The following is a 15,570-nucleotide window of genomic DNA, read 5'->3' on the forward strand; positions in this document are numbered from 1 at the left end:
TGAAATGAGTCTCTCAAATCAACTACATAGACTAGTTTTTCCAATTTTCTAACGTTTTCAATAGCTTGCCTTAAAAAATCAGAAGGTAAAACAATGTTATTACAGAAATCCGCTTTTTGGCATTTTCTCAGCGAGAAACGGTCATTTTGTACCTGAAACACTGTAAGTGGTTTGGTGAGTCCAATAATGAAATGAGTCGCTCAAATCAACTACATAGACACCTTTCTCCAATTTTCTAACGTTTTCAATAGCTTGCCTTAAAAAATCAGAAGGTAAATCAATGTTATGACAGAAATCCGCTTTTTGGCATTTTCTCAGCGAGAAACAGTCATTTTGTACCTGAAACACTGTAAGTGGTTTGGTGAGTCCAATAATGAAATGAGTCTCTCAAATCAACTACATAGACTAGTTTTTCCAATTTTCTAACGTTTTCAATAGCTTGCCTTAAAAAATCAGAAGGTAAAACAATGTTATTACAGAAATCCGCTTTTTGGCATTTTCTCAGCGAGAAACGGTCATTTTGTACCTGAAACACTGTAAGTGGTTTGGTGAGTCCAATAATGAAATGAGTCTCTCAAATCAACTACATAGACTCCTTTCTCCAATTTTCTGACGTTTTCAATAGCTTGCCTTGAAAAATCAGAAGGTAAATCAATGTTATGACAGAAATCCGCTTTTTGGCATTTTCTCAGCGAGAAACAGTCATTTTGTACCTGAAACACTGTAAGTGGTTTGGTGAGTCCAATAATGAAATGAGTCTCTCAAATCAACTACATAGACTAGTTTTTCCAATTTTCTAACGTTTTCAATAGCTTGCCTTAAAAAATCAGAAGGTAAAACAATGTTATTACAGAAATCCGCTTTTTGGCATTTTCTCAGCGAGAAACGGTCATTTTGTACCTGAAACACTGTAAGTGGTTTGGTGAGTCCAATAATGAAATGAGTCTCTCAAATCAACTACATAGACTAGTTTTTCCAATTTTCTAACGTTTTCAATAGCTTGCCTTAAAAAATCAGAAGGTAAAACAATGTTATTACAGAAATCCGCTTTTTGGCATTTTCTCAGCGAGAAACGGTCATTTTGTACCTGAAACACTGTAAGTGGTTTGGTGAGTCCAATAATGAAATGAGTCGCTCAAATCAACTACATAGACACCTTTCTCCAATTTTCTAACGTTTTCAATAGCTTGCCTTAAAAAATCAGAAGGTAAATCAATGTTATGACAGAAATCCGCTTTTTGGCATTTTCTCAGCGAGAAACAGTCATTTTGTACCTGAAACACTGTAAGTGGTTTGGTGAGTCCAATAATGAAATGAGTCGCTCAAATCAACTACATAGACACCTTTCTCCAATTTTCTAACGTTTTCAATAGCTTGCCTTAAAAATTCAGAATGTAAAACAATGTTATTACAGAAATCCGCTTTTTGGCATTTTCTAGGCGAGAAACAGTCATTTTGTACCTGAAACACTGTAAGTGGTTTGGTGAGTCCAATAATGAAATGAGTCTCTCAAATCAACTACTTAGACTCCTTTCTCCAATTTTCTGACGTTTTCAATAGCTTGCCTTGAAAAATCAGAAGGTAAATCAATGTTATGACAGAAATCCGCTTTTTGGCATTTTCTCAGCGAGAAACAGTCATTTTGTACCTGAAACACTGTAAGTGGTTTGGTGAGTCCAATAATGAAATGAGTCTCTCAAATCAACTACATAGACACCTTTCTCCAATTTTCTAACGTTTTCAATAGCTTGCCTTGAAAAATCAGAAGGTAAATCAATGTTATGACAGAAATCCGCTTTTTGGCATTTTCTCAGCGAGAAACAGTCATTTTGTACCTGAAACACTGTAAGTGGTTTGGTGAGTCCAATAATGAAATGAGTCTCTCAAATCAACTACATAGACTAGTTTTTCCAATTTTCTAACGTTTTCAATAGCTTGCCTTAAAAAATCAGAAGGTAAAACAATGTTATTACAGAAATCCGCTTTTTGGCATTTTCTCAGCGAGAAACGGTCATTTTGTACCTGAAACACTGTAAGTGGTTTGGTGAGTCCAATAATGAAATGAGTCTCTCAAATCAACTACATAGACTCCTTTCTCCAATTTTCTGACGTTTTCAATAGCTTGCCTTGAAAAATCAGAAGGTAAATCAATGTTATGACAGAAATCCGCTTTTTGGCATTTTCTCAGCGAGAAACAGTCATTTTGTACCTGAAACACTGTAAGTGGTTTGGTGAGTCCAATAATGAAATGAGTCGCTCAAATCAACTACATAGACACCTTTCTCCAATTTTCTAACGTTTTCAATAGCTTGCCTTAAAAAATCAGAAGGTAAATCAATGTTATGACAGAAATCCGCTTTTTGGCAGTTTCTCAGCGAGAAACAGTCATTTTGTACCTGAAACACTGTAAGTGGTTTGGTGAGTCCAATAATGAAATGAGTCCCTCAAATCAACTACATAGACTCCTTTCTCCAATTTTCTGACGTTTTCAATAGGTTCCCTTAAAAATTCAGAAGGTAAAACAATGTTATTACAGAAATCCGCTTTTTGGCATTTTCTAGGCGAGAAACAGTCATTTTGTACCTGAAACACTGTAAGTGGTTTGGTGAGTCCAATAATGAAATGAGTCTCTCAAATCAACTACTTCGACTCCTTTCTCCAATTTTCTGACGTTTTCAATAGCTTGCCTTGAAAAATCAGAAGGTAAATCAATGTTATGACAGAAATCCGCTTTTTGGCATTTTCTCAGCGAGAAACAGTCATTTTGTACCTGAAACACTGTAAGTGGTTTGGTGAGTCCAATAATGAAATGAGTCTCTCAAATCAACTACATAGACTAGTTTTTCCAATTTTCTAACGTTTTCAATAGCTTGCCTTAAAAAATCAGAAGGTAAAACAATGTGATTACAGAAATCCGCTTTTTGGCATTTTCTCAGCGAGAAACGGTCATTTTGTACCTGAAACACTGTAAGTGGTTTGGTGAGTCCAATAATGAAATGAGTCGCTCAAATCAACTACATAGACACCTTTCTCCAATTTTCTAACGTTTTCAATAGCTTGCCTTAAAAAATCAGAAGGTAAATCAATGTTATGACAGAAATCCGCTTTTTGGCAGTTTCTCAGCGAGAAACAGTCATTTTGTACCTGAAACCCTGTAAGTTGTTTGGTGAGTCCAATAATGAAATGAGTCCCTCAAATCAACTACATAGACTCCTTTCTCCAATTTTCTGACGTTTTCAATAGGTTGCCTTAAAAATTCAGAAGGTAAAACAATGTTATTACAGAAATCCGCTTTTTGGCATTTTCTAGGCGAGAAACAGTCATTTTGTACCTGAAACACTGTAAGTGGTTTGGTGAGTCCAATAATGAAATGAGTCGCTCAAATCAACTACATAGACACCTTTCTCCAATTTTCTAACGTTTTCAATAGCTTGCCTTAAAAAATCAGAAGGTATATCAATGTTATGACAGAAATCCGCTTTTTGGCATTTTCTCAGCGAGAAACAGTCATTTTGTACCTGAAACACTGTAAGTGGTTTGGTGAGTCCAATAATGAAATGAGTCTCTCAAATCAACTACATAGACACCTTTCTCCAATTTTCTAACGTTTTCAATAGCTTGCCTTGAAAAATCAGAAGGTAAATCAATGTTATGACAAAAATCCGCTTTTTGGCATTTTCTCAGCGAGAAACAGTCATTTTGTACCTGAAACACTGTAAGTGGTTTGGTGAGTCCAATAATGAAATGAGTCTCTCAAATCAACTACATAGACTCCTTTCTCCAATTTTCTGACGTTTTCAATAGCTTGCCTTAAAAAATCAGAAGGTAAAACAATGTTATTACAGAAATCCGCTTTTTGGTATTTTCTCAGCGAGAAACGGTCATTTTGTACCTGAAACACTGTAAGTGGTTTGGTGAGTCCAATAATGAAATGAGTCTCTCAAATGAACTACATAGACTCCTTTCTCCAATTTTCTGACGTTTTCAATAGCTTGCCTTGAAAAATCAGAAGGTAAATCAATGTTATGACAGAAATCCGCTTTTTGGCATTTTCTCAGCGAGAAACAGTCATTTTGTACCTGAAACACTGTAAGTGGTTTGGTGAGTCCAATAATGAAATGAGTCTCTCAAATCAACTACATAGACACCTTTCTGCAATTTTCTAACGTTTTCAATAGCTTGCCTTAAAAAATCAGAAGGTAAATCAATGTTATGACAGAAATCCGCTTTTTGGCATTTTCTCAGCGAGAAACAGTCATTTTGTACCTGAAACACTGTAAGTGGTTTGGTGAGTCCAATAATGAAATGAGTCGCTCAAATCAACTACATAGACTCCTTTCTCCAATTTTCTGACGTTTTCAATAGCTTGCCTTGAAAAATCAGAAGGTAAATCAATGTTATGACAGAAATCCGCTTTTTGGCATTTTCTCAGCGAGAAACAGTCATTTTGTACCTGAAACACTGTAAGTGGTTTGGTGAGTCCAATAATGAAATGAGTCTCTCAAATCAACTACATAGACACCTTTCTGCAATTTTCTAACGTTTTCAATAGCTTGCCTTAAAAAATCAGAAGGTAAATCAATGTTATGACAGAAATCCGCTTTTTGGCATTTTCTCAGCGAGAAACAGTCATTTTGTACCTTAAACACTGTAAGTGGTTTGGTGAGTCCAATAATGAAATGAGTCTCTCAAATCAACTACATAGACTCCTTTCTCCAATTTTCTGACGTTTTCAATAGCTTGCCTTGAAAAATCAGAAGGTAAATCAATGTTATGACAGAAATCCGCTTTTTGGCATTTTCTCAGCGAGAAACAGTCATTTTGTACCTGAAACACTGTAAGTGGTTTGGTGAGTCCAATAATGAAATGAGTCTCTCAAATCAACTACAAAGACACCTTTCTCCAATTTTCTAACATTTTCAATAGCTTGCCTTGAAAAATCAGAAGGTAAATCAATGTTATGACAGAAATCCGCTTTTTGGCATTTTCTCAGCGAGAAACAGTCATTTTGTACCTGAAACACTGTAAGTGGTTTGGTGAGTCCAATAATGAAATGAGTCTCTCAAATCAACTACATAGACTCCTTTTTCCAATTTTCTAACGTTTTCAATAGCTTGCCTTAATAAATCAGAAGGTAAAACAATGTTATTACAGAAATCCGCTTTTTGGCATTTTCTCAGCGAGAAACGGTCATTTTGTACCTGAAACACTGTAAGTGGTTTGGTGAGTCCAATAATGAAATGAGTCTCTCAAATCAACTACATAGACTCCTTTCTCCAATGTTCTGACGTTTTCAATAGCTTGCCTTGAAAAATCAGAAGGTAAATCAATGTTATGACAGAAATCTGCTTTTTGGCATTTTCTCAGCGAGAAACAGTCATTTTGTACCTGAAACACTGTAAGTGGTTTGGTGAGTCCAATAATGAAATGAATCTCTCAAATCAACTACATAGACACCTTTCTCCAATTTTCTAACGTTTTCAATAGCTTGCCTTAAAAAATCAGAAGGTAAATCAATGTTATGACAGAAATCCGCTTTTTGGCATTTTCTCAGCGAGAAACAGTCATTTTGTACCTGAAACACTGTAAGCGGTTTGGTGAGTCCAATAATGAAATGAGTCCCTCAAATCAACTACATAGACTCCTTTCTCCAATTTTCTGACGTTTTCAATAGCTTGCCTTGAAAAATCAGAAGGTAAATCAATGTTATGACAGAAATCCGCTTTTTGGCATTTTCTCAGCGAGAAACAGTCATTTTGTACCTGAAACACTGTAAGTGGTTTGGTGAGTCCAATATTGAAATGAGTCTCTCAAATCAACTACATAGACACCTTTCTGCAATTTTCTAACGTTTTCAATAGCTTGCCTTAAAAAATCAGAAGGTAAATCAATGTTATGACAGAAATCCGCTTTTTGGCATTTTCTCAGCGAGAAACAGTCATTTTGTACCAGAAACACTGTAAGTGGTTTGGTGAGTCCAATAATGAAATGAGTCGCTCAAATCAACTACATAGACACCTTTCTCCAATTTTCTAAGGTTTTCAATAGCTTGCCTTAAAAAATCAGAAGGTAAATCAATGTTATGACAGAAATCCGCTTTTTGGCAGCTTCTCAGCGAGAAACAGTCATTTTGTACCTGAAACACTGTAAGTGGTTTGGTGAGTCCAATAATGAAATGAGTCCCTCAAATCAACTACATAGACTCCTTTTCTCCAATTTTCTGACGTTTTCAATAGGTTGCCTTAAAAAATCAGAAGGTAAAACAATGTTATTACAGAAATCCGCTTTTTGGTATTTTCTCAGCGAGAAACGGTCATTTTGTACCTGAAACACTGTAAGTGGTTTGGTGAGTCCAATAATGAAATGAGTCTCTCAAATGAACTACATAGACTCCTTTCTCCAATTTTCTGACGTTTTCAATAGCTTGCCTTGAAAAATCAGAAGGTAAATCAATGTTATGACAGAAATCCGCTTTTTGGCATTTTCTCAGCGAGAAACAGTCATTTTGTACCTGAAACACTGTAAGTGGTTTGGTGAGTCCAATAATGAAATGAGTCTCTCAAATCAACTACATAGACACCTTTCTGCAATTTTCTAACGTTTTCAATAGCTTGCCTTAAAAAATCAGAAGGTAAATCAATGTTATGACAGAAATCCGCTTTTTGGCATTTTCTCAGCGAGAAACAGTCATTTTGTACCTGAAACACTGTAAGTGGTTTGGTGAGTCCAATAATGAAATGAGTCGCTCAAATCAACTACATAGACTCCTTTCTCCAATTTTCTGACGTTTTCAATAGCTTGCCTTGAAAAATCAGAAGGTAAATCAATGTTATGACAGAAATCCGCTTTTTGGCATTTTCTCAGCGAGAAACAGTCATTTTGTACCTGAAACACTGTAAGTGGTTTGGTGAGTCCAATAATGAAATGAGTCTCTCAAATCAACTACATAGACACCTTTCTGCAATTTTCTAACGTTTTCAATAGCTTGCCTTAAAAAATCAGAAGGTAAATCAATGTTATGACAGAAATCCGCTTTTTGGCATTTTCTCAGCGAGAAACAGTCATTTTGTACCTTAAACACTGTAAGTGGTTTGGTGAGTCCAATAATGAAATGAGTCTCTCAAATCAACTACATAGACTCCTTTCTCCAATTTTCTGACGTTTTCAATAGCTTGCCTTGAAAAATCAGAAGGTAAATCAATGTTATGACAGAAATCCGCTTTTTGGCATTTTCTCAGCGAGAAACAGTCATTTTGTACCTGAAACACTGTAAGTGGTTTGGTGAGTCCAATAATGAAATGAGTCTCTCAAATCAACTACAAAGACACCTTTCTCCAATTTTCTAACATTTTCAATAGCTTGCCTTGAAAAATCAGAAGGTAAATCAATGTTATGACAGAAATCCGCTTTTTGGCATTTTCTCAGCGAGAAACAGTCATTTTGTACCTGAAACACTGTAAGTGGTTTGGTGAGTCCAATAATGAAATGAGTCTCTCAAATCAACTACATAGACTCCTTTTTCCAATTTTCTAACGTTTTCAATAGCTTGCCTTAATAAATCAGAAGGTAAAACAATGTTATTACAGAAATCCGCTTTTTGGCATTTTCTCAGCGAGAAACGGTCATTTTGTACCTGAAACACTGTAAGTGGTTTGGTGAGTCCAATAATGAAATGAGTCTCTCAAATCAACTACATAGACTCCTTTCTCCAATGTTCTGACGTTTTCAATAGCTTGCCTTGAAAAATCAGAAGGTAAATCAATGTTATGACAGAAATCTGCTTTTTGGCATTTTCTCAGCGAGAAACAGTCATTTTGTACCTGAAACACTGTAAGTGGTTTGGTGAGTCCAATAATGAAATGAATCTCTCAAATCAACTACATAGACACCTTTCTCCAATTTTCTAACGTTTTCAATAGCTTGCCTTAAAAAATCAGAAGGTAAATCAATGTTATGACAGAAATCCGCTTTTTGGCATTTTCTCAGCGAGAAACAGTCATTTTGTACCTGAAACACTGTAAGCGGTTTGGTGAGTCCAATAATGAAATGAGTCCCTCAAATCAACTACATAGACTCCTTTCTCCAATTTTCTGACGTTTTCAATAGCTTGCCTTGAAAAATCAGAAGGTAAATCAATGTTATGACAGAAATCCGCTTTTTGGCATTTTCTCAGCGAGAAACAGTCATTTTGTACCTGAAACACTGTAAGTGGTTTGGTGAGTCCAATAATGAAATGAGTCTCTCAAATCAACTACATAGACTCCTTTTTCCAATTTTCTGACGTTTTCAATAGCTTGCCTTAATAAATCAGAAGGTAAAACAATGTTATTACAGAAATCCGCTTTTTGGCATTTTCTCAGCGAGAAACGGTCATTTTGTACCTGAAACACTGTAAGTGGTTTGGTGAGTCCAATAATGAAATGAGTCTCTCAAATCAACTACATAGACACCTTTCTGCAATTTTCTAACGTTTTCAATAGCTTGCCTTAAAAAATCAGAAGGTAAATCAATGTTATGACAGAAATCCGCTTTTTGGCATTTTCTCAGCGAGAAACAGTCATTTTGTACCTGAAACACTGTAAGTGGTTTGGTGAGTCCAATAATGAAATGAGTCGCTCAAATCAACTACATAGACACCTTTCTCCAATTTTCTAAGGTTTTCAATAGCTTGCCTTAAAAAATCAGAAGGTAAATCAATGTTATGACAGAAATCCGCTTTTTGGCAGCTTCTCAGCGAGAAACAGTCATTTTGTACCTGAAACACTGTAAGTGGTTTGGTGAGTCCAATAATGAAATGAGTCTCTCAAATCAACTACAAAGACACCTTTCTCCAATTTTCTAACATTTTCAATAGCTTGCCTTGAAAAATCAGAAGGTAAATCAATGTTATGACAGAAATCCGCTTTTCTGCATTTTCTCAGCGAGAAACAGTCATTTTGTACATGAAACACTGTAAGTGGTTTGGTGAGTCCAATAATGAAATGAGTCTCTCAAATCAACTACATAGACTCCTTTTTCCAATTTTCTGACGTTTTCAATAGCTTGCCTTAATAAATCAGAAGGTAAAACAATGTTATTACAGAAATCCGCTTTTTGGCATTTTCTCAGCGAGAAACAGTCATTTTGTACCTGAAACACTGTAAGTGGTTTGGTGAGTCCAATAATGAAATGAGTCTCTCAAATCAACTACATAGACACCTTTCTGCAATTTTCTAACGTTTTCAATAGCTTGCCTTAAAAAATCAGAAGGTAAATCAATGTTATGACAGAAATCCGCTTTTTGGCATTTTCTCATCGAGAAACAGTCATTTTGTACCTGAAACACTGTAAGTGGTTTGGTGAGTCCAATAATGAAATGAGTCGCTCAAATCAACTACATAGACACCTTTCTCCAATTTTCTAAGGTTTTCAATAGCTTGCCTTAAAAAATCAGAAGGTAAATCAATGTTATGACAGAAATCCGCTTTTTGGCAGCTTCTCAGCGAGAAACAGTCATTTTGTACCTGAAACACTGTAAGTGGTTTGGTGAGTCCAATAATGAAATGAGTCCCTCAAATCAACTACATAGACTCCTTTCTCCAATTTTCTGACGTTTTCAATAGGTTGCCTTAAAAATTCAGAAGGTAAAACAATGTTATTACAGAAATCCGCTCTTTGGCATTTTCTAGGCGAGAAACAGTCATTTTGTACCTGAAACACTGTAAGTGGTTTGGTGAGTCCAATAATGAAATGAGTCTCTCAAATCAACTACTTAGACTCCTTTCTCCAATTTTCTGACGTTTTCAATAGCTTGCCTTGAAAAATCAGAAGGTAAATCAATGTTATGACAGAAATCCGCTTTTTGGCATTTTCTCAGCGAGAAACAGTCATTTTGTACCTGAAACACTGTAAGTGGTTTGGTGAGTCCAATAATGAAATGAGTCTCTCAAATCAACTACAAAGACACCTTTCTCCAATTTTCTAACATTTTCAATAGCTTGCCTTGAAAAATCAGAAGGTAAATCAATGTTATGACAGAAATCCGCTTTTTGGCATTTTCTCAGCGAGAAACAGTCATTTTGTACCTGAAACACTGTAAGTGGTTTGGTGAGTCCAATAATGAAATGAGTCTCTCAAATCAACTACATAGACTCCTTTTTCCAATTTTCTAACGTTTTCAATAGCTTGCCTTAAAAATTCCGAAGGTAAAACAATGTTATTACAGAAATCCGCTTTTTGGCATTTTCTAGGCGAGAAACAGTCATTTTGTACCTGAAACACTGTAAGTGGTTTGGTGAGTCCAATAATGAAATGAGTCTCTCAAATCAACTACTTAGACTCCTTTGTCCAATTTTCTGACGTTTTCAATAGCTTGCCTTGAAAAATCAGAAGGTAAATCAATGTTATGACAGAAATCCGCTTTTTGGCATTTTCTCAGCGAGAAACAGTCATTTTGTACCTGAAACACTGTAAGTGGTTTGGTGAGTCCAATAATGAAATGAGTCTCTCAAATCAACTACAAAGACACCTTTCTCCAATTTTCTAACATTTTCAATAGCTTGCCTTGAAAAATCAGAAGGTAAATCAATTTTATGACAGAAATCCGCTTTTTGGCATTTTCTCAGCGAGAAACAGTCATTTTGTACCTGAAACACTGTAAGTGGTTTGGTGAGTCCAATAATGAAATGAGTCTCTCAAATCAACTACAAAGACACCTTTCTCCAATTTTCTAACATTTTCAATAGCTTGCCTTGAAAAATCAGAAGGTAAATCAATGTTATGACAGAAATCCGCTTTTTGGCAGTTTCTCAGCGAGAAACAGTCATTTTGTACCTGAAACACTGTAAGTGGTTTGGTGAGTCCAATAATGAAATTAGTCTCTCAAATCAACTACATAGACTCCTTTTTCCAATTTTCTGACGTTTTCAATAGCTTGCCTTAATAAATCAGAATGTAAAACAATGTTATTACAGAAATCCGCTTTTTGGCATTTTCTCAGCGAGAAACGGTCGTTTTGTACCTGAAACACTGTAAGTGGTTTGGTGAGTCCAATAATGAAATGAGTCTCTCAAATCAACTACAAAGACACCTTTCTCCAATTTTCTAACGTTTTCAATAGCTTGCCTTAAAAAATCAGAAGGTAAATCAATGTTATGACAGAAATCCGCTTTTTGGCATTTTCTCAGCGAGAAACAGTCATTTTGTACCTGAAACACTGTAAGTGGTTTGGTGAGTCCAATAATGAAATGAGTCGCTCAAATCAACTACATAGACACCTTTCTCCAATTTTCTAAGGTTTTCAATAGCTTGCCTTGAAAAATCAGAAGGTAAATCAATGTTATGACAGAAATCCGCTTTTTGGCAGCTTCTCAGCGAGAAACAGTCATTTTGTACCTGAAACACTGTAAGTGGTTTGGTGAGTCCAATAATGAAATGAGTCCCTCAAATCAACTACATAGACTCCTTTCTCCAATTTTCTAACGTTTTCAATAGGTTGCCTTAAAAATTCAGAAGGTAAAACAATGTTATTACAGAAATCCGCTTTTTGGCATTTTCTAGGCGAGAAACAGTCATTTTGTACCTGAAACACTGTAAGTGGTTTGGTGAGTCCAATAATGAAATGAGTCTCTCAAATCAACTACTTAGACTCCTTTCTCCAATTTTCTGACGTTTTCAATAGCTTGCCTTGAAAAATCAGAAGGTAAATCAATGTTATGACAGAAATCCGCTTTTTGGCATTTTCTCAGCGAGAAACAGTCATTTTGTACCTGAAACACTGTAAGTGGTTTGGTGAGTCCAATAATGAAATGAGTCTCTCAAATCAACTACAAAGACACCTTTCTCCAATTTTCTAACATTTTCAATAGCTTGCCTTGAAAAATCAGAAGGTAAATCAATGTTATGACAGAAATCCGCTTTTTGGCATTTTCTCAGCGAGAAACAGTCATTTTGTACCTGAAACACTGTAAGTGGTTTGGTGAGTCATATAATGAAATGAGTCTCTCAAATCAACTACATAGACTCCTTTCTCCAATTTTCTGACGTTTTCAATAGCTTGCCTTGAAAATTCAGAAGGTAAATCAATGTTATGACAGAAATCCGCTTTTTGGCATTTTCTCAGCGAGAAACGGTCATTTTGTACCTGAAACACTGTAAGTGGTTTGGTGAGTCCAATAATGAAATGAGTCCCTCAAATCAACTACATAGACTCCTTTCTCCAAGTTTCTGAAGTTTTCAATAGCTTGCCTTAAAAAATCAGAAGGTAAATCAATGTTATGACAGAAATCCGCTTTTTGGCATTTTCTCAGCGAGAAACAGTCATTTTGTACCTGAAACACTGTAAGTGGTTCGGTGAGTCCAATAATGAAATGAGTCTCTCAAATCAACTACATAGACTCCTTTTTCCAATTTTCTAAGTTTTCAATAGCTTGCCTTAAAAAATCAGAAGGTAAAACAATGTTATGACAGAAATCCGCATTTTTGGCATTTTCTCAGCGAGAAACGGTCATTTTGTACCTGAAACACTGTAAGTGGTTTGGTGAGTCCAATAATGAAATGAGTCCCTCAAATCAACTACATAGACTCCTTTCTCCAATTTTCTGACGTTTTCAATAGCTTGCCTTAAAAAATCAGAAGGTAAATCAATGTTATGACAGAAATCCGCTTTTTGGCATTTTCTCAGCGAGAAACGGTCATTTTGTACCTGAAACACTGTAAGTGGTTTGGTGAGTCCAATAATGAAATGAGTCCCTCAAATCAACTACATAGACTCCTTTCTCCAATTTTCTGACGTTTTCAATAGCTTGCCTTAAAAAATCAGAAGGTAAATCAATGTTATGACAGAAATCCGCTTTTTTGCATTTTCTCAGCGAGAAACAGTCATTTTGTACCTGAAACACTGTAAGTGGTTTGGTGAGTCCAATAATGAAATGAGTCTCTCAAATCAACTACATAGACTCCTTTTTCCAATTTTCTAACGTTTTCGATAGCTTGCCTTAAAAAATCAGAAGGTAAAACAATGTTATTACAGAAATCCGTTTTTTGGCATTTTCTCAGCGAGGAACGGTCATTTTGTACCTGAAACACTGTAAGTGGTTTGGTGAGTCCAATAATGAAATGAGTCCCTCAAATCAACTACATAGACTCCTTTCTCCAATTTTCTGACGTTTTCAATAGCTTGCCTTAAAAAATCAGAAGGTAAATCAATGTTATGACAGAAATCCGCTTTTTTGCATTTTCTCAGCGAGAAACAGTCATTTTGTACCTGAAACACTGTAAGTGGTTTGGTGAGTCCAATAATGAAATGAGTCTCTCAAATCAACTACATAGACTCCTTTTTCCAATTTTCTAACGTTTTCAATAGCTTGCCTTAAAAAATCAGAAGGTAAAACAATGTTATGACAGAAATCCGCTTTTTGGCATTTTCTCAGCGAGAAACAGTCATTTTGTACCTGAAACAAGACGACTGCCTAATTTGCAGTTACTAATCATATCCAGTACTGTCTTTCAAAAGTAATCAGTTGGCTTCCCTTGTGGTACATTTTGTATTTTCTACCCAGCATGGTAATACCCATGGATGATTTTTAATTTTACCGCACCAGGACAACTTATATGAAATCACACATTTATTTCTAACATGAATGATTTGAAGATAGGATTTTTTTTTCGTTACGCCCGCCATTTTCAAAGCATGCAAGTTTCCGTAGTGTAGTGGTTATCACGTTCGCCTAACACGCGAAAGGTCCCCTGTTCGAAACTGGGCGGAAACATGTATTACTGCAATAATATTATTTGGACTTGGAAAACCCCTCTAATCCTCTTCTTGGTGCTCGGCACAGGAAGTTCGACCATCTCTTTCTCGCATTGGGTCTTATGCAGAAATGAATTTCGTTGCAGTTCCACAACTGATTAAAAGCCAGTCATTCCCCATTTACCTAATCTTTCAAATGTCCAACTTTACAGGAAAAAAAGAAACATATTACAGAGATTTTTTACAGGACCTTTTCGTCATGCCCGCCTTTTTCAAAACATGTAAGTCACTAGCTCCACCACCAAACCCCAGCAGCATTAACACCAGACCCCACTAGCTCCACCACCAGACCCCAGGAGCTTCCAACACCACACCCCACTAGCTCCACCACCATACCCCAGCAGCATCACCACCAGACCCCAGGAGCTTCCACCACCAGACCCCAGGAGCTTCCACCACCAGACCTCAGGAGCTTCCACCACCAGACCCCAGGAGCTTCCACCAGACCCCAGCAGCATCACCACCAGACCCCACTAGCTCCACCACCAGACCCCAGCAGCATTACCACCAGACCCCATCCACCACCAGACCCTACTAGCTCCACCACCAGACCCCAGCAGCATTACCACCAGACCCCATCCACCACAAGACCCCACTAGCTCCACCACCAGACCCCAGCAGCATCACCACCAGACCCCATCCACCACCAGACCCTACTAGCTCCACCACCAGACCCCAGGAGCTTCCAACACCAGACCCCACTAGCTCCACCACCAGACCCCAGCAGCATCAGCACCAGACCCCAGGAGCTTCCACCACCAGACCCCAGGAGCTTCCACCACCAGACCCCAGGAGCTTCCACCACCAGACCCCAGGAGCTTCCACCACCAGACCTCAGGAGCTTCCACCACCAGACCCCAGGAGCTTCCACCACCAGACCCCAGCAGCATCAGCACCAGACCCCAGCAGCATCACCACCAGAACCCAGGAGCTTCCACCACCACACCCCAGGAGCTTCCATCACCAGACCCCAGGAGCTTCCACCACCAGACCCCTCTAGCTGCACCACCAGACCCCAGCAGCATCACCACCACACCTCAGGAGCTTCCACCACCAAACCCTAACAACAACTCAACAACCTCAAAAACCCGGCTCACCTGGAGCCACCCAAAGACCCGGCTCACCGTCCGAACCCGGGGACCCGCTTTTAAGCCCCCCACCGACCGGCCACTGGAGGGAAAGAGCCAGCCCTTGGGCCTGGAGGACCAGGGCCCTGGTACCATAAACACCCAGACGCTCCTAGCACCATGGACAGCACTCTGTCAGATGCTCAAGCGCATATTGTTTTTTACTCATGTTCTGGTTTCAGGACCACAATAAAAACACAATAAAAGCTGAACAGGGTTCCATGGTGTAATGGTTAGCACTCTGGACTTTGACCCCAGGAGCTTCCACCACCAGACACCACTAGCTCCACCACCAGACGACAGCAGCATCACCACCACACCTCAGGAGCTTCCACCACCAGACACCACTAGCTCCACCACCAGACCCCAGCAGCATCACCACCAGACCCCAGCAGCATCACCACCAGACCCCAGGAGCTTCCACCACCAGACCCCAGGAATTTCCATCACCAGACCCAAGGAGCTTCCATCACCTGACCCCAGGAGCTTCCATCACCAGACCCCAGGAGCTTCCACCACCAGACCCCACTAGCTGCACCACCAGACCCCAGCAGCATCACCACCACACCTCAGGAGCTTCCACCACCAGACCCCAACAACAACTCAACAACCTCAACAACCCGGCTCACCTGGAGCCACCCAGAGACCCGGCTC

At 38.2% G+C, this 15,570-nt stretch overlaps 1 non-coding gene across 1 annotated transcript; it reads left to right on the forward strand.

The window, feature by feature from the left end:
* The first annotated feature begins 13,675 nt into the window (after positions 1–13,675).
* On the forward strand, positions 13,676–13,748 carry trnav-aac (transfer RNA valine (anticodon AAC)). Its single transcript has one exon. It is a non-coding gene; the product is annotated as a tRNA-Val (tRNA).
* The last annotated feature ends 1,822 nt before the right edge of the window (positions 13,749–15,570 follow it).

This window comes from Cololabis saira, unplaced genomic scaffold, assembly GCF_033807715.1.
Source record: "Cololabis saira isolate AMF1-May2022 unplaced genomic scaffold, fColSai1.1 scf027, whole genome shotgun sequence".
NCBI lineage: Eukaryota > Metazoa > Chordata > Actinopteri > Beloniformes > Belonidae > Cololabis > Cololabis saira.